Genomic DNA, 20,732 nt, shown 5'->3' on the forward strand with positions numbered 1-20,732 from the left:
GGGGAAATTACATGAACACACACAGTGGGGAACGTATTAACAGGATTCAAAAAAACCGACACGGGAAAGTTACGTCGGTTAAGGGGTTCTGAATTTCTGCCATTCTTGCTTTTTCGATGAATCATCCAACCCTAGGTGAGATAGGAGGATTGTTCACAATCATAACTCTTGCTCACCTTTCCCACTCCTCTTTATCCTCCTAATCCCCCCGCTTCCCCTCCTCTTCCCCATCCTCCTCCTCCCTAAGTAACCTTTGGCATGAGAGGTCAGCATTGTGTTCCAGCGGGATGGACTTTTGGTAATAAGACGGCAGGTTAGTGGGCGACCTGGAAGCGCTTTTTCGGCCTCTCCTGGGAACACAAACAGTGACGGGACTAAGGCACACAGGAACAGCTGCAAGGCTGACGTCTTGTGCGCTCCGGCCTGCTTTGAGGCCCATTTGTCATTTCCCTGGCAAAACCGAAATGTAAACAAAAGACAAATCTCCACGACTGATTCTCCTCAGGTGTTTGGGGGGGTGAGGGGTGAGGCACTGCCTTTCCAACTTTACAGAATCCAGTGGTGGAAGAAGTATTCTGCTCTTTTATTTAAGTACAAGTATTAATACCACACTGTAAAAATGCTCTGTTACAAGTGAAAGTCCTGCATTGAAAATGTTACTTAAGTAGAAGTATGTACGTGGTACGTGTCATCAGGAAAATGTGCTTGAAGAAATGTAAAGTAGAAGTACTCAATGCAGAAAAATCCTCACATTTTAAGAACTGGAAACGATCCAAACTGTGTTTAATGGGCTAATCATTTCAGCTGGACTCGTTGGCCGTTATATTGCTGGGTAATTTAACTTAAAATGAAACCTTGCATTTTATAAACTGTGTTTAGTGTGCAAAAAACGTAATTTCAGATTAATGTAGCGGAGTAAAAAGTACAATATTTCTCTCTGAAATGTAGCGGAGTAGAAATAGAACGTGGCATGAAAAGAAAGTACTTCAAATTTGTGCTTCAGTACAGTACTTGAGTAAATGTACTTGGTTTACATTCCACCACTGACCGAATCTATGTGATCTTTGAGAAAATGCTGCTGTCTGAAAATGTTTTTTAGATGAGGAGCTTTGGAGTTAACTTTGCAAACAGTTCTCATGTTAATAAGTCATGTATTGATGACATCAGAGGGCACATTTGCCTGTGGCTGAGCCCTCGAGCCAACGTCCTTGTTATTTGATCTTGTTCGACCTACTGCCCAATTTCCAAAAGAAGCGGCTTTTTTGTGATCTCTGAAACGCTGCTTCTACCAACTTGCTCCTCTCGTTCTCCAGTCATTTTATTTTTTTTTTTTTATTAGTTGCACCAGAGTGAAAGATCAACCCATTGAGCAATGCGGTGCCAGGTGTGTATGTGGGTGGATGTGCACTTGCCTATGCATGAGGCTATTCATCTTTGGTTTTTACCCCTAACACTTAGGTCAACGTATTTCAAAAGCCTTTAAAGGTAGGCTCAGTCAGGCGTTTTAACAGTTTGTAATGGGATTAAAACCGAGGGCTGACTTGATTTTAAAGTTGATTCATCCCCTTTAACCCCAACCACCTCATCCTGGGATCATTTCATTTGTTTAGTCCACATTACCATAGCCTGTTTCACTCTTGCTGTTGCCTTTCGCGACTCTCTCTCTCTCTCTCTCTCTCTCTCTCTCTGTCTCTCTCTCTCTCTCTCTCTCTCTCTCTCTCTCTCTCTCTCTCTCTCTCTCTATCTCTCTGTCTCTCTCCCCCTCTCATACGCCACTGCTTTCATCACTGGAGATCTCCGATGTTGATATCCCTATGTCATCTGATACAGGTTTCTATTTTCTCTTCTTCTTTTTTTGGCCTTTTTTTTTTATAAACCAACTGGTCCCGTACTAGCCCCTGTGTGACTTTCAGAAGCAATTTACATATCTGGCATTAAATCGAACAGCTGAAAAAAGACACAAGTGGAGAGAAGAAGCGGGTTGACGCTTCTTGGCTGGCGTCCATGAAGTACAAAGATTGCTAATATGCTTGCAAAGTCTATTCCATTTCTTCATTGACTTTTGGAGCATTTGAGAAAACGGGTATACTTCAAGGCTCTTTAAAGTGCTCATATTATGCTCAGGTTCATAATTGTATTTAGAGGTTATATCAGAATAGGTTTACGTGGTTTAATTTTCAAAAAACACCATAGTTTTGTTGTACTGCACATTGCTGCAGCTCCTCTTTTCACCCTGTGTGTTGAGCTCTCTGTTTTAGCTACAGAGTGAGACATCTCACTTCTGTCCCATCTTTGTTGGGAGTCGCACATGCTCAGTAGCTAGGTAAGGACTACTAGCCAGTCAGAAGCAGAGTATGAGGGCGTGCCACGCTAGCAGCTAGGCGAGCATTATAACGTGTGTTACAAACAGAAGTAAAGGCTGGACTACAATAGAGCTGTTTGGAGCAGTTGGTGAACAGTGTTTTCTGTTGGAGATGGTTAAGTCCCTTTGGGGTGGACTTTGGGCTTTTTCAGTTTGTAAACCTATAACATGCACAACAAAGATATATAACACAATAAAGGTAAGGGGAAAAGCCAAAAAGCATAATATGAGCACAGCATTTCGCTAGCATGCAAATTAATGGCATGCCATTGACCCACCAGTGGAAAATATCAGGGAGGGCCAGAGAGAAAGGGAGAATGAGCACACATGGCAAAGCGCCACAGTAATTCTTGGCATTGATCCCCTATTGAACAAGCAACGTTTTCTCAAGGCTGCTTGAGTTTGAGTTGATCCCATCCCATCGCAGAGCGAGCGTGCTCTGGCTTTTCACGCCTTTCATTTTCTACTTGAAAGCGGCGCAGTTATGAGGCTACTTTGATCCCTTACAATTGGGAGAGACTTCCATTTGTGCCGAATGAGACACTAAGCCCTTTGGAATCCTATAGGCAGTTAGTCATTTCTTCGAAGTACAACATGAAATACTCTTTTTAGAAATGATAAAAGAGCATGGATTAGGGCATGCTTAAAAATAGTTGGTGTCTTCACGTGAATTCATTGTCTTGATAGCCAATGATTGGCTGCTGCTTATAATTCAAGACAAAACAAACAAGTGATGCGTGATGAGCTTTCATCCATGTTGAGTCTCATGAGGTCATTGGAAAATGTAGTTTCATGGCTGATTGAAAGTGTTTCCATGTATGAATGCTTTATGCCATTACTTGTTTGCTACAGGTTATGAATAAATGGTTAGGAAACAATGTGAGTGTATGTCTCTGAATTGACAGCGTAACCCTTGACATAAAAACACCAGTGTATAACATGTCTGCAGGACACTGGCTGACCTGGAGCCAGAGGCGCAGGAATAAACCAGACTTCACACTGCTGTCTTGTCTGTCTGGAGATGGCTCTCACTGTGAGGAAATGAGTCTACGATACACAGGCATTGCTCAAATTCCTCCCCTTGTGTCATCGCCGCTAAAGCAAATAGCGGCTTAGGGGGAAAGGGTTCTGCCACTGAATCAACAGATTGTTTGTGTCTTCACAGGCTCAAAGGGAACATTTTCAGAATTGTGGAAAGGTAGGAATTTGGGGAGTAGTTCCTTTCACCCTAACCCTTTTTATTGTGAAACCAATTACTTTTTTTTTTATTTATTTTTTTTAGCCCCTTCCCTGGAATAGTGGTATTTTCAGTGCTTAGTTTGCCTGCCTTTACACTTCACATTTTGAAGGGAGTTCTGTATTGGGACGGAGAACTCTGGACGAGAATCCCCAGAATTTGATGGGCTCTTTTGGAAATGAGAGCAGACTGTGACCCGAGCCATTGGATTCATTGGTGCATGCATGCTTGGCCCCAGGCCTACAAGTGACCTGGGGTAGATGGGAATTGTGTGCGAGACGGTTGTATGCGCATTAATTACAGTTAATCTGGGTCTTCCTGGGACTAAATCAGCATGGAGGCCTGGGCCTTTCCACTCCAACACACTGTTGTCGCATGTTTGTAGTAAGAAACACTGGAGAAGTTGGAGGATATTGTCAAAGGAAAGAATCCATATTAGCACTTCTATATTTTTCTGAACCTCATAAGCAGGTTTAATTTTTTAAATATTTTTTTATCTTATTCAGCGCCGTCCTATTTATCACTGTTATATACTTACTACCGCATCCTCATCTTCAAACATTCTTGATTCTGCTTTTTACCGTCCTCCACTACAGGCAACACTTTATCACACGTACCCAACAACATACTAGGGCTGTCACGGTTTTCCAAATCCATAATTTGATCTTGACAGATTTTAAGGTCACAATTAGATTCAATTTTCGAAATAAATTTTTTTTTTGTCAACCGGGACAACAATGCCCCAATAAGAGCCACCAGATAACAGATTACTTTGCAACAACAGTTTGAGTTTCTCAGTTTTTTTTTTTTTTAGTGCGGCAGTTGAATGCACCATTAGTTAAACGATGTGTACCTGAAGGCACCATGGAGTCCCGTCAGAGCCCTAATGCTTTACCTTCACTGTTTGTTTACATAATTTACTCACGGGGGAAGGCAAAATGTAACCACACCGGCGACGGTGACGATTTTCAGTTGTTCCTCCATAACTTCTGACTTCGATAAGCTAACGTTACCCTGTGTCTGTCTATAGCAGCCTGCTACCAGCCGGTAAGCTTCCCTGTGTCTGCTGTGTGTGGTGTGGAGAGAGAAAACAAATACTGGGGGGAATCGTCGATCACGCTTCCAAATTTCGGTAGTTCGAAATCGAAAGCTCATTTCGATCCATTTTTCGGTTTTAACATCGAAATCATGACACCACTACAACGTACTGATGCTTTTTCTCTACTATCTTTGAAGACAGTGGTGTTTGCCTAGGCAAGGACCATTTTCCTAGTTCATTTGAATAGTCAGAAACCATTTCAGTGTTTGCTGTTGAAGATATAGTTTACTTTTACCTTAGTGTGTCTGTGTCAGCATTTATTTCCTTGTAAGACAGATGAAATGGGACATAGAAAATGCTTGATATGCATGGAACCTAAAGTCACTAACAGGGGGCATGTTCTTGATTTAAAAAGTAATTTTACTACATAACATTCTTGCTTTTTGTATGCCAATAGGTAGTTCCTCCCAAGGCAATAGCATATGTAGATAATGATTTTATTTTTCAAGTTGCAATAATTTAGTTGGCCACACTTCCTCTGTTTCAGACAAGGAGGCTGGGGAGAAAGGTTGAGCCATTATTTTTGTGTGAAATAGGTCCATCTGACCTGAGGTCAATACTCTAAATGGGCTAAAAGTCCCCCCTCTCCTCATCTGTCCATATTTAAACTCCCTCTGTGGCTACCACTCTTTTCATCTTGTCCCTGTCGACGCACACCTTGGTAATTGGTGATGTGGACCATATGTTGGATTTGAATGGCCTTCTGTTCTGAAGAGCCGTTTGACATACTCAAGAACATATCATAACCCTGTTATTAGGCTACCTGTACCTTCCTGGACTGGCGTCTCGAGCAGGGTGGATGTAGCCGCCTAGTCCTTTCACCTCTTATCAAACATCTCTTCTTCTCCCCACCTGTCAAATCATCGCCTATAGCCTCTCCTTGTGCAAAATACTATGAGTTTTGTTCTGTCCCTGTGTGTAATCTTCACCGTTCAGTGACCTCCTCAGACCTTATTAACAGTCTATGGGGACCCGGCGGTGGAGTTACCTTTCAGCGTGTTTGAATAGAGAAGTTTAGTACATATTTTGTGCCATGCATTGCGTCATTGCAGCCGATACACTCTGACGTCCCTAAGAGCTCCTTGTGAACACATTCCTAGTCTTTTTCCTCTCTCATCTGCCAATTAAAACAATATCTCTTCCATCATTAGCTGGACAGTTTTAAATTGCTAGTTTCCAAAGTATTGTAATGGAAATTGAGCTACATGTTTTACACTGTATATATTTTTCCTATTTATAGTACGAATGCACCCATTGTAGAAGTTGTTTAGTTTGTTTATTGAGATCCCCATCAGCTTCTGTCTGTCTTAAACAGATGCTACTCATCCTGGGGTCGCTATTATTAATACACTGGATTACATACATTCATAACAATCATACTCACAATACATCAAAAGAACAGCAAAAACCAAAAAAAAACCATACATCAAAGGTACAACAAAACATGAACTTACATACAGCCCATTCTTCAATAATTCATAACAGAAAGAAAGTACCTGAAAATGAATCTTCTAGCTCACAAAAAAAGCTAATTTCCAAAGACCATTTCAAATCTTCAAAATCTATAGTTATTCTACACCATTTTTATGTGTAAATAAATACAATTGTAACTTTTTATGAAAACATATTTTATTACTTTTTAAAAATCCCAAAACTATAATGAATTCCATGCAACCATTGCTCGATGATGCACTGTCCTTTGTATTAAATCAGTTCTACAGGGGAGGCAACACAAAACGACTCTCTGATGACTGGCGAGTACAGTACTCATGTCTTTCTGAAAACAGAAATGACAGTTTTAGGTTGCTTTCACACTAGTCTCGCTTTGCCAGACCCTCCTCCAAAGCGCGCTGGAGGAGGGTCTGGCTACTCCACATGGCATTCGGGGACGGGAGGAAAACGAGCTCTGGTTTATTGGCATTTCTTTAAACCAATCACAATCGTCACGGGCGGTGCCTCTGCAAAATAGGCTCGGGAAGGAACTTGTTTTGGTGGAACGTGTGTACGTTCAAAGGTTGTTTTAGTCGATAGTCTAGCTAGCTGTCTGGATTTACCCTGCAGAGATCTGAGGAGCAGTCAACCATAGTCCTCAGAAATCCACCGGAGTTTAGAATGCCAACACAAAGGAAGCCCAAGGCAACGGATGTCCGGCCTAAATGAGTGAAATCCGGCGGATTTTCTGGCGGCAACGGAGCAATCCCAGAAGTGGAACGTCAAGGATATAGACTACTGCCTCGTTTGGTCCGTTAAAAACGAACCCTGGAGCGTTTTGGTCGGATAGTCCGGTTATTTTGGGCTGGTGTGAAAGCTCATCCCAACTCTGGTGCGGATCAAACAAACAAACTCCGGTCCGCTTGAAAACGGGGGTCTCGGTTCGCTTCCAAGTGAACTAGAGTTCGGTTCACTTCAGTTGAGAACGCGATCCCACCCAAATACAGGAAGTGGACCAAAAACAGTGTATTTACTGGCTGCAATTTCAACCATGCACACAATTTACGGACTTCTATACGATTTAAGGCATGATGACTTTCAGATCCACAAGCTGTTCTGACCATACATCGCTGGTCGTCTGTGTGACATCATCGTCGCTGTCTGTCAGCTGCTCACATTGTTCGCCCTCTTGTAAAATATTAGAAACACTAAAGCAGAAGCAGTAAACCCAAGACGTTATAAATTTGGTGTTGTTTTGGATATTCTGTCCAATAAACAAGCGACCGCTTTGATCGCGTGACATTTGTTTACAGTATCTGGTGCGTTTGAGTGCAGTGTGAAAGCAAACCGAACCAAATGAAAAATGCAAAAATGTTGCAACTTCACCCCTCAATTGCACTTTCGAGTACTTTTCACAGATGTAAGCATAAACATTCTAAATGGACCCAAGTTGATTTCCTGTTGCAGTGTATGCGAATGGCAACAACTGACAGGAAGTTAACAGGGGGCCAGGCTGTTGCCTAGCAATGGAATTCCATTGAAAAGGTTGAATGCTATCGTTGTGTCTCTTTACAGATGAACCTGTTGCTGTGACGAGTTTGAGAGTCTGAACGCATGAATAGATGCAGAGCATGGTCCTTTGTCCTCCTACAGGTAAGACAGGTGACACTGTTAAAGTGCCCATATTGTGAAAAAAAACTCACTTTTTCTGGGATTTGGGGTGTTATTTTGTGTCTCTTACATTGAACTTATAAAGTCCTCAATGCTTCGGTTAACATTTAGGGACCCTCATTGTGCTACCGTTGAAGTGTGGTGATATTTTGAGCCTTTTTAGTGGTATAATTAGCGATTTTGTTTTTATGTTCCCTGTGCCCCGAATACCAGCGTTCTAAGCTAATCAGCGGTCCGCGCTAGCGTCTTTCAAGCTAAAAACTCATTCGATTAGCATGAAAACATGTCCCAGAGAGCGACAGAGTGGGTACACATCTGTTATTTACCCCTAGGTTCGTTTTGCGCCGGAATTGTCCTTTAATCAGTGTCCCTTGATCACAAGCAGCTTAATAAAGAAAACATGTGCAAGAGTTAAGCACCGGGCAGTGAAGCAGCCGTTCCCGGTCCTGTCCCCTGGTTCAGCTCGTATCAGGGAGAACCTACTGAAAACCTACTGATACTACTCGTTATTCTTAACCGCGTTTTAAGGATGATGTGTTTTTGGGTGTTTTAATACCCATTTAGTGTGAATTGAGGGGTTATTTTTACTCTCAAAACATGCTTGTCGGATGATTGGTGGTTCTAGCCGTGTGTGACGGTGTATGGCTGTTCACAAGTTATCCCCACCAAGGAAAAATATTATCAACAGTTCAGGGTGAACTGGTTCCCTTTAACCTCTTCCAACACATGACTTCATGTTGAAGTAGAAATCTAAAGTCAGGCAGCGGTAATCACCAACACACACACACACACACACACACACACACACACACACACACACACACACACACACACACACACACACACACACACACTCTTCTCACACTAACCCAATCACTCTGGACTTGGTTTCTCTGACACATACACACACACACATACACGAACACACGAGCGCGCGCGCACACTCTTCTCTCACTAACCCAAACACTCTGAGACACACACATAACACAGACACACACACACACACACACACACACAAATACACCCACATAAAACACACACATAACACACATTTCTCTCTAACACTCACTCCATCTGTCTTTCTGCTTGGACCTGTCCTGCTGGAAGGCTTTCAGTGCCGTATCAGTCAGCCAACAACTCTCTCTGTTCAGAGGCTCAGCAGGTTCAAGTTGGACGCCAGTCTGTCCTCCCTCCTCCATTCCTTCACATTGGCTGCCTTGTCATGGTAGGATGTAGGAAACACGCACCAGTGTGTGTGTGTGTCCACAGCCATGCATAGAATAAATGTATTCAGTGTATGGGAATACGTTTTTGTGATTTGGTTCCTGTTCGTGCACCTTGCCATGCGTGCGTACATGCACATGTGTAAAGGCTTGACTGCGTAGTGAGTGCGTGCCGGCATTCATTTGTTGTTGTGCGTGATCATTGTGTGTGTGTGTGTGTGTGTGTGTGTATAATCATGGGTGAATTTGGAGAATGGCTAGAAAGGAGCAGCTGTGGCTGCTTTGTAACGTGGACAGCGTCTGTAGTTGATTGTGCTTGGAGTGGAGGCTTGTGCGCTGCTCAGCCCGTCTTCTCTCGTGCCTGCAGCTGCTTGGACTCCCTTTAATAGACTTCACAGCCTTTGAAACGTTTTTTAGAGCCCTAGAGGAAGTAAACACTGACCTTAGCCCAGGCCTAACTCTTTCTAAGCCTGGCCATAAAGTGGAAATCTGCAAATAATAATGGTTAATTACTTAATTTGTGTTGATGACATGGTGCTCAGCAGGTTTTGTGTGCGTCTTGGCTCTCAGCACATTTTGAAATCAACTTTTTCTCTACATGTGTTGTCCCCTTTGAGTGTCATCATTTCCTATCAAGTAGACCAACACAGTGGCGGTTGCATGAGGGAAGTAATTTGAGGTAGTTGCTAAAAGAGCTAAAAATAAATGATACTGATATTGGTAGGTATTAGTAGGATTATAGTCTATATCCCCGACGTTCCACTTCCACTGTTTCGCCGTTGCCGCCGGACTATCTGTCCAGTCTGAGTTTTCTGTAACACGTACAAACGTACACACGTTCCACCAAAACAAGTTCCTTCCCGAGGCTTTGCAGAGTCACCGTGGCTCCGTCCGGAGCTTAGCACCGCCCAAGACGATTGTGATTGGTTTAAAGAAATGCCAATAAACCAGAGCACGTTTTTGTGCAACAAATCTCTGTATCTGTATCTGTAATGTACAGCATCGCAGCATTTATAGCTATTGCTAATTTCCAATGACCGTCTTTTAAACAGTCATAAAAACAAACACAGGACACCTACATCTGTAGGTTATATTTGAACTCGGGATCGTATTAGTTATATAACTGGTACATGAAATAATACGCCCCCCCTCCGCCACCAAAAGCAGCCCCCCACAGGGCAATTTTTCCGCCCTTTTAACTTCAACTCGAGCCTGTCCGATCGTCCCGGACAATATATAGGCCAGTATTACTTTATCGCGATGATATTGGTATCTGCGTATGTATCGGCTGATGACAAGTAACAAAAAAGTGTAGCCCAAAAATGCAAAGAAATCTTTGTGGTACTTTAGAAACACAGTTGCTCGCTGACAATTTTCAACTGCAAAATGTCACGCTCAGTACATATCTTGGTCATAACCAAATTTAAGGGATCATTAAAAAACATATTTGAGTTTAGTGTTAATGTGGGGGGGGAACACTTGTGGTGGCAATCTGACAACCACAAAAATACCAGTGGAGTGAATTTGAAGGCATTTCCAACTCTTGCTGGTACAAATAATGAGGTTCGCCTTTAGTTATGGATGCATTTAAAAACATCTACAAAAAAACGGACTGTGCCCACTGAGGATTAAAACCCGAGCGGACTAGATCTAAAACATCACTCGCACACAGCTAAGGTTGAAAAACAGCGTGGCTTCCCAGATCCTAATGCTGCGTTCCAGACACAATTTTTAGCCCGTAAGTTACGACTTCAAGTCACAACTCATGACTTGGTGGCGTTTTGGGCAAAGTCACGACAAACCCTCCTAGCTAGCGTTAGCTAGCGGCTACCTACCGTTGACGTTAGCTAGCGCTAGCTGATACTAGCAATTTCTAGTCGGCGACATATTTTGGGCTTCATTTAATAAACTTAACCTGTAGTAGTACACAATCGTATGTGTATTGTTTGGATTACAATGTGTGGAATTACTTTACGTTGCCTATTTATGTCTATTTATTTCTATTTCTCACCGTTAATCACCGGCGTCTGTACAGCATCAACAGGGGGTCACCAAGTGTGTGTGACGTCAAAAACTGTAACTGGGAGTACAACGATCTGGTACGAGTTCACGAGTAGTAGCTAAGTTATGGGTTTGGCTGCCGTTCCAGGGCACTTTCACGGGTAGAAGGTTGTGAAAACACGGGCTACGGGTTTCCGGGAACGCAGCACAATTCCCTCACGCCACTCACCTGTGATTGCCTCTTTCTAACCTCTAAATTGACTACAACACTGATATTGGATCGGCCTCAACAATCCATTATTGGTCGGACTGGTCTATTTGTAAAGTACATGTGTCTAACTCGAGGCCCACGGACCAAATCTAGCCCCTCGCGAATTGTGATCCGGCCCGCTTATCAATTTCGGTTCACAACCGATTAACTTTTTTGCTGACTTTCTTAAGGATTTTACCTCGACCAAACTGTAAGTGAGAAAGCTATGTGAGACATGCAGCAATACAGTCAAACATATTGGACTTTTTCGATGAACTCAAAGCAGGTCAATAAACTACACGTCTGGCCCTCGATGTGATTCATTTTTTCCAGTATGGCCCTTAGTGAACTTCAGTTTGACACCCCTGCTGTAAAGTGTCCTGAGATGACTTGTGTTATGACTTGACACTATGAATACAGTTGAATTGTAATGAATTAAAAAGCAGTTATGAAGGATTTCTTAGCTTGCTGACTCAAAAAGTCTGCCAGGAACCAGCGACTGATCTTCCCTCCCTGCTCTCCGCTAGCAGCTGTGTTGACTGTCAGTGCATGGGAACCCTTGATTACTAGGCTGACTGTACATTCGGGTTGTGTCTGGCAGCCAGCTCGTTGTGCCTCCCTTCAACACACACACACACACACACACACACACACACACACACACACACACACACATGCACACACACCATAACACAGCCTTCTTAACTTTGATCGTGAAGAGATGTAAATGACTGCTGCTCCATCATCCAAAGGCCTCAGGTTATCCACCAGGCTCTATTAGCCTAATGAATGGTTGGGGGATGTTTATCCCAACAACCGTCTGTCTGAAGACGCCTCTGGCAGCCAGTCGTTTTTTTTTTTTTTTGCTTCATTAGAAGCGTCAGCTGCGATGGCCCAGGAAGTTGTCTTCATTAAAGTTTATGATTTGTTGATTTTAATAATCGGTTGTAGAGAGAGAGAGAGAGAGAGAGAGAGAGAGAGAGAGAGAGAGAGAGAGAGAGAGAGAGAGACTCAGTATAACAAGACACAGGTGTAGTGAAATGACATCAGTGCATAAGCTCAGTTGGAGGCAGCTCTCCATAGCCAAAATGCAATTTCACTTGAAATACGTCCACAGTTTGATTTATGATTAACCTTGCTTGGTGTAATGAAACCACATATTAATGTCATGGGACATTAAATGTGATGGAAAAACTGCCAATGTTAAAACATTTTGGAATACTGTATGTGAATAGAGTCGTGCTTAGTGATCAATAACAGATGCTTTTAAAAAAAAAAAAACTAAAAAACAAACTCCGACGCGGTTTTCAAAATATTTAGAACTTGAAATTGATTGTAAGCACATTATTACTAAAAGCCAACATATTCGTCCAATCCTGTCAGTGAATATATGGCCAATGCACTTTATTTAGCTTTTGTAAATCACCAGAGTATGTATGTATGTATATTTCTGCCTTATATGTAAATAATTAACCTATATGGGTCCCTGATTACTACAATCTTTCAAGCATATCAGAGCACTTCCTGCACGTTTATATGATAAAATAAATAATATAAGACATAATCCATTTGGTTTGACTCTAAAGATGTTATTAGAGGAAAAATATACTGTGCTCATAGAATGGAAGTTTAATGAAGCGGATGGAACCATCAGTGTCTCCACTACAGATGCTCCCATGCTCATTCTGTTGTTGGATATTGGACTCATACCAGATGTAGTATCCAGTCAAGTAGTTGTAAAGAGTTATTATGCACGATAATGATTATACAATGCACAGTAGTGCAGACTTTCTTTTTTGCTCTTCTAATATCTCAACCCCTCTAGAGATGGTCCGATGATATTTTTTTGCTTTCCGATACCAATTCCGATACCTGAACTTGCGTATCGGCCGATACTGAGTACTGATCCGATACCAGTGTGTCATATATTTTATTATGTTTTAGCTGTACACTACTATCCCTGTATGGATGTGATGTCATTTATATCTTTGTTGTACGGCCTGGCTCAGGTTAAACTCTTTGTGAAACATAAACAAGCACAAACAATGAACGCCGCAGAACTTTCTTTTATTATCCAGTTTGAAAGTCAGTCTTAACGTGAAAATAACATAAATAAACTACTTTTTAAAGTAGATTTTCTTCAGGGCTAAATTACGTGGTATCAGGTCGGTGCATAAACTCCAGTACTTGCCGATTCTGATAGCAGCATTTTAGGCGGTATCGCAGGCTTTTCCGATACTGGTATCTGTATCTCTATTCCCATGAAATATTGTCATTCATGATTCCCAGAGGATGAGTCTTGTTGGCTTTGGTGATCTCTTGGCTGCAAAACAGCTGATGTTAGCGTTAAGCTCAAAAACACTGCTGTGCAACCTCACAGAGATCTTTTCTGTCCATCTAACAAAATATGCCGAATGTTTGATGCAACTGTGTCGAGTAGTATACTAGATAAGACTTCTGTCTGGATATCTGATCAAAAACAAATGAACAAGCCTAAGAATCTGATGAGATATTTGAAAAAGAAAATCTAAATTTAACAGCCAGATTTAGTGTGAAATATATATTTTTTTTCTGTTCATACCCCCAAACGTAAAAAAAGATCACTAAGGTCAGGAGTTGGAACAATTTGGCAATCATTTGAAGAGGATTTGGAAACTATTATGATTGATTAAATGTTTCAGTCATTTTTCACTAAATGTGATTCTTCGCTTTGTCATATATGTTTAAATGAAAAGTCTATAGAGTAACTTACAAACACACTCCCTCCAGGTCACCCTAAAATTAGTGTTTCTGTAGGGCGTAATACTATCTGCTGCACTTTCGTCTCTCACCGATCCACAGTGTGTATTATTTACCAGTCTCATGTATAATTCAGCCCATATTTAGAGAAACGTTTGCTTTGAATTCACCGACTCGCTGTTTGTTTCCAAGCCTTCTCCAGACGGGAAACGGATCTTATAACCAGGGAACAGGAGAGGAAATGATAAATGAAGGAAAGGCACGGATGCACGGCTTCAGATCAACGCGAATCCGAGCTCCGTTTATTGTTGTAGGTGGTGAGGTTTGGTTAAAGATCGACTGGCCTTGATCATAGTGGTAGAAAGTCCAACCTATACATCTGTGTTTGACACCTGGCTAACCCAATATACATGTATGTGTGGGTTTGGACATAAAAAGGTTTTTTTCAGTACCAGATATTACAAACACAGATTTATTTCCTCCTCCTTTTTCCTTGAAATGTCCTTTTTCTTCTCACTGACTTTAATAGAGAACTTTAATGGAGTTTCTTTTGTCTCCCCCCTTAAAAAATATCATTTAAAAACCACACTGTGTATTGTAAATAATATAATAACATATACTTAAAATAATTGTGGAAGTGGTAAAACAATACAAATCCAAACGAAAAAAAATAAACAAGCGTTTTAAGGCTATTTTATTCACTTTAAACATCGGATGAAGTGACTGTTTTCTCTAATACTGATGATGCTCAGTCATTTATAAATTAGTCATGACAAAAAAAGGATGATAACCGACGTATTTTTCCATGAGTCCACTATGTTAGCAAGCATAACATTACCTAGCTTATTTGCTAGCGTGTTTAATAGCTTTGTTGGATAGTTAGTTAGCTAGCTTGCTAATTCCACCCCAAGCCTATATGGTTATGCCCCCCTAAAAATATCATTAAAAACCACGCTGTGTATTGTAAATAATATAATAATATATACTCAAAATAATTGTGGAAGTGGTAAAACAATACAAATGCAAACAAAAAAATAAATAAGCGTTTTAAGGCTATTTTATTCACTTTAAACATTGGATGAAGTGATTCTCTTCTCTAATACTGATGATGCTTAGTCATTCATGAATTAGTCATGACAAAAAAAAATTATGATAACCGATGTATTTTTCCATGAGTCCACTATGTTAGCAAGCATAACGTTACCTAGCTTATTTGGTAGCGTGTTTAATAGCTTTGTTGGATAGTTAGTTGGCTAGCTTGCTAATTCCACCCACCATGCCTTTAGGGTTGCCCCCGATGTATTTTTCAGTGAGTCCAAGTATAATGTTACCCAGCTTATTTGGTGGCTTGTTTAATAGCTTTGTTGGATAGTTAGCTAGCTAGCTTGCTAATTCCACCCACCATGCCTTTATGCTAATCACTGGTTACAGAAAATGAGCCCGACAAAGTTGTCACTCATCTGGCGAGAGCACTGTGCTTTTCTATGCTGTGACGGGAGCGTGTGATCGAAACATGTAACACGTTGTTACATTTTATTAGTGGCCGGCCGGCCAGCTAGCTAGTTAGCTAACGTTAGCTTGCTTGCTAGGGGGCTCAGTTCTCAGTTCAGCATCATCTGTATTAGAGAAAAGAATAACTGTACGATGTTTAAAGTGCTATTAATAATAATTAATAATAAAATAGCCTTGCCAGCCTACTTACTGGAGTTTCACAACTACACATATCCTATACAAGTAAAATGTTGGCTGCATTCTCAGTGTCCCTTCTTTAAATTTTGCTCTTGAGAAATGTTATGTTTATTATCCCCAACCCCCAACTTTTAGCTAAAATTTACGCCCATGGGTCTAGATGTTTGACCCTCAAGCTCAGGCTAAGAAGGACTTAGTCATGTTCTTTCTCACTGCATAACCCACAGACCACTACCAGCAGCTATTCTTTTTTTCCATTTCGTAAAGAAGTGTGACTAAACAAATGTTGTTGCTTTGACACAGACGATTTATTTTTGGCTGCCCCTGGAAATCTCTGTTTTGTTCTTCCTCGGAAAAATTACCATTGGATTTTTCTTTTGTGGAAAAGTGGCTAAGTGGGGAGATGAAGCCTGGAGGGACATGTGTATTCATAACACCAGTGCCTCTTGTCTTTTAGTCAGCATTGTCTGCTATTGCGAATCCTCTTTTGCTCTATTGTCTTGTGAGTTCCGCTGGTGGTCTGTCATGTAAACAGCTCTCAAAGGGGAACCTTCTCCACTCTCCTATTCAAAAGCGCGCTCTCTGTTTTTTTTTTTCCTCAGGGCTTGTCTCTTTCTGTGGTTTTCTTCTTGACTGTCTGCCTGTCCCTTTTCTCCATCCCCTCTCTTTCTGATTCTCAATCTCCATAACACACACACACACACACACACACACACACACACACACACGCCAGCTCTAACCATTACTGGCATCGCCTCTGTCCCAGTGCAGAGCCTCATAGTGTATTGGGGTTTTAGGTGCCAGTGGGGAAGGAAGGACCCTGCTGGCTTGTCAGTGTCTCTGACCCCTCTGTCACAATGGGTCCCTCTCTCCTCCCACTCATTTCCCTGGCAAGCTGGGAAGAGTAAATATTTATCATCCCCCACAACAATGGCCAGCTTGGAGGAGAAAGAGACTTTGACCAGAGCTCATGCAAGCCCTGTATGCAAGGCTGGTGTCAGCCGGGCCCTAAAGATGGCTTGCAGGAAGATTAAGATGGAGCCTCTAAATATTGTGGAGCAATACATTCCCTAAGTTAGAGGTTATATAACTTTACCAGAACTGTCCTGTGTCCGGACACTTAAAGTAAGGCTGAATCCAAGACAAATTCCAGTTACATTTGCAGTTTTTTGTTTACACATAAAACTGCAAATTTACTTTTAGTTGGATGTCACTGCAAACCCAAATCTTGAAAAACAAAGTTAGTTTGGACTTACGATTGCATTACGCTTTTGTTGACCTTAAATTATATTTAGGATTTGAACCCCTTTTCCTTTTAACCACACTACCGTCGTGGCTCAAGGGGTGGCAATGTTGATTGGCCGGCCAGTCGACCACTTTGGTCCAGACAGAAATATCTCAACAACATTTTGTACAATCATGCATGGTTCCCAGATGATAAATCCTAGTGACTTGACCCTGATTTTTCCACTAGTGCCACAATGAGGATGACATTTTTTGTTTCGAGAGAAATTTCTTTGCAGGTTTTGGATGGATTGTCATGAGATTTGGTTCAGACATTCATGCTGTCCTCAGGTAAATTGTAATAACTTTGGTGAACTCTTAGAACTCTCTTAAGGGCCTTTCAGACCAGGAAAAGTGATCCGGCGATTCACCGCAGGGTTGTGCGGCGGAGGGAGTGTCACTTAAATGGCTCACTTGTGTGACGTCTTTAACCCCCTATGTAGCACAAGTCAACTTCATATTTCACAATTGTTGTTTTCCATCAGATCGTTTATAGATCTCGACATTTCCGACCGCACTTGAAGGCTGCTTCATTTCACGGAGAAATGGAGCAAAAAAAAAAAATAATAAAAAAGACTGATTGACTGTGCTTTGTTGTTCAAGGAAAGTCAGTTTTTTTTACCCTCAGTGTTTTAAAACTGTCTTGTGGCAGCGATAGAGGCAGCAATGTTTCCTGTTTACTGTACGGGACTCTCACACCACCTCAACACGGACTGACCAGTCTGATCGCTGGTTACGTGATTGGCCTCCGCAGGATGACGTCGGGTTGGGTTTCTCCAAAAGTTGAATTGGTCTCAACTTTTCTCCGCAGGCAGCCTACATGCACTACCCCCCATTCAAAATGAATGCAAAGACCTGTGTTTTGACTGCTGCGGTGTCTGTGAACGCAGCCTTAGGGATGTATGCCTAATTATTTAATTAATTTAATATATTCAGTTTACACATGAATCAGGTTTTGCCATTCTGCACATTTACAACCACAACAAAAGAAGTCATTGTGTTTGTGGACTGTGGTGGGACAAAAGAAAAAGAAGAAACTAAGTAAGTTACAGTAGCTACTGTATGTAACACTAAGTTGAAGTCATTGTGATGGCATTGCCGTATTTAAAAAGATAACAGACAAACAGTACAATTCAGTGGTTTAAGAGATTTGGATTATGGACTGCCCTTCAGACACATTCAGTTTTTTTCAGTTTCTCTCCCCTCCTCTCCTCTGCTGATTAGTGTCTATTAAACCCCACCACAGTACATCACAATTCATTTAATAGCCACGTGTTGAGGAGAGGGCCTGGCTATTATTGTATGGAAACAGGCGATGCTGAAGAGGGTCTTTGTTCCCTGCGTCACGCACCACCACTCACATTAAAGTCACATTAAAGGCCTGGCGACTGGCGCGGTGGCTGGCAGACAGATAGATGGACCCTGCATTGTTGTACAGTACATGCGTACAGAAAGAAAGATTGAGACAGATTGTGACGGAGACTAAATGAAAAAGGAAGCATTAGAATAAAAAAAAGAAGTACTAAGCGTACTAAAAGAAGCTAGGGTTGTTATCTAACCATACTGTTTAACTTTTCAAAATCTGGACACGTTTCTGTTCGTGTGTTGAATGTAAAGACATTGACCAATGTGAGACAGTGCCGTGCAGTAATTTGAATTGTGATCACTATTTTGATTTTGGCGATTGAACGATTTAAAAAAACAAAACAATGTCATCGAGAAGAACAATTATTTTTGCGCATTCCGTTTTGCAAGAAAACTTATTTTGTCTTGTGTTTTGAATGGAAAAAAAAGTTCAAACGGGAAAGGTATTAAGGGAAATTTCACAGTTCTAGGTGTTTTCAGTGTTGATTTGTTCCACTGTTTTTAAGTTTAATAATTGCAACATCTTTCCAAAAGTCAATGAGTAATTGTGTTAGATAATCGTGAGTTCAATATTGACCAAACTAATTGTGATTATGATTTTTGCCATAATCGAGCAGCCCTAATGTGGGAACATATTGACAGACATAGTCTAGTTTATCAGCTAGCGACATGGGACAGGGCCTGCTATTGACTGCAAGCAGACAGTAAGATTTACCGTAGAAGCAAGACTTTATCTCTATACACGTATTCAAAAGCATTATTGCTGCAGCTGTAGGGAGATGACGCAGACATACTTTGAATGTATTCAGCACAGAATGTCATGTAATATACGATCAAGGAAACACCTGTTAAAACTAACGCTGCAGGTGCTTCCACACATGTTCCCTTTGAGTTCTAATTAGGCAGTTAAACATTCCTTATGGTCATGTAGAGATGTTGGATAGGCTCAGTTGCTGAATATTTTTGGCTTTTGTGACTCAAAGAAGACTTTGCCTTCTGATGTTGGAGTAGGCACAAAGGTAGTCTCGCATTGCCAGTCCTTCCTCCACAGCGCTGCGGAGGAGGGTCTGGCTAGTCCACACAGCATTCCGGGATGGGAGAAAAACGCGCTCTGGTTAACTGGCATGTCTTTAAACTAGGGCTGTCAATCGATTAAAAAATGTAATCTAATTAATTACATACTCTGTGATTAATTAATCAAAATTAATCGCATACATAATTAACGGTGCCTGAACCGATACTTTTTAAGAAAGTAAAAAAAGAAAAGAAAAAAAAAAGGGTACTAAACAACAGTTGGTGACATTAAAAAACGGCTTGTTTATTGCTAAGGCCATATGGTCAAAATTAAATGATTTAATAATAATGTATAACAATAACTAATTTCACTAGTAAATTGCTGTTGAACGACAAAAACAACCACCAGATAGGAAAAGGACATTTACAATAACTTCAAATGCACCACGAGGCTGTAGTTTACCAGTTTCGTTGAACGCACCGTCTGTGTTGTTTCTCTGACGGCAGCTGCAGATTGTTACATCCCGGTGTTGAATCTTCTACAGTAAAACACAGTCAAACTTTACACCGTTTAGCGTTAGCTGTCAGCATTTTAACCGTGTTTAATCCAGCTACTAGCTAGCGGTAGGCTAACGTTAGCTGCTGTCGAGTATTGTGTTAACTAGCGTCACATGCAGCGGGGTTTGTGTTTCCTCTAACGTCTGTTTCAGAGCAGCAAAGAGAAGCGCAGACATATCAGATTTTCGTCTGTATGCAAACGTCAATATGGAATCATTTTTTTAACGCATTATTTTTTCTCAGATTAATTAATCAAAATGAACGCATTATTTTGACAGCCCTACTTAAACCAATCACAATCTTCTTGAGTGGCGCTAAGCGCCGGACGGAGCCCTGGGGCCGCTGCAAAATAGCCTCGGGAAGGAACTTGTTTTGGTGGAACATGTGTACACGTTTAAAGGTTGGTTTAGTCGTGCAACAGAAAACTCAGATTGGACAGATAGTCTAGCTAGCTGTCTGGATTTACCCTGCAGAGATCTGAGGAGCAGTTAACCATAGTCCTCAGAAATCCACCAGATATTAAAATTCCAGCGCAAAGAAAGCAGAAGGTGACGGACATCCGGCCGAAATGAAGGATATCCGGCTAAATTTTCGGCGACACTGGAGCAATCCCGGAAGTGGAACATCGTGGAAATAGACTAGCACAAAGGTCATGTGATGCTCCAATTTCATAAACCCACATATTCTTAGCTAATGCCGACCTTACACCAAACAACTTTTCAAGCGATTCCACTGTCAAGGACAAATTTCCAATACTGGAATGAAATCATGATTCTTGCTAGAGTTGGGGTGCGCTCCAATCGTCTCAT

The 20,732-nt window shown here is 41.4% G+C and overlaps 1 protein-coding gene across 3 annotated transcripts in view; it reads left to right on the forward strand.

The window, feature by feature from the left end:
* disp1 (dispatched homolog 1 (Drosophila)) overlaps nucleotides 1-20,732 on the forward strand; it is a 123,717-nt gene that overhangs the window by 26,795 nt on the left and 76,190 nt on the right. For 2 of the 3 annotated variants that reach the window (XM_078274670.1, XM_078274669.1), the window contains exon 2: nucleotides 7,705-7,782. The exons of the other annotated variant lie outside the window; for it this stretch is intronic. The gene's annotated coding sequence lies outside the window, so the exon portion shown is untranslated. The remainder of the gene's footprint in view (nucleotides 1-7,704; nucleotides 7,783-20,732) is intronic. 3 annotated transcript variants of the gene reach the window in all.

This window comes from Sander vitreus, chromosome 18, assembly GCF_031162955.1.
Source record: "Sander vitreus isolate 19-12246 chromosome 18, sanVit1, whole genome shotgun sequence".
In the NCBI taxonomy this organism is placed as follows: domain Eukaryota; kingdom Metazoa; phylum Chordata; class Actinopteri; order Perciformes; family Percidae; genus Sander; species Sander vitreus.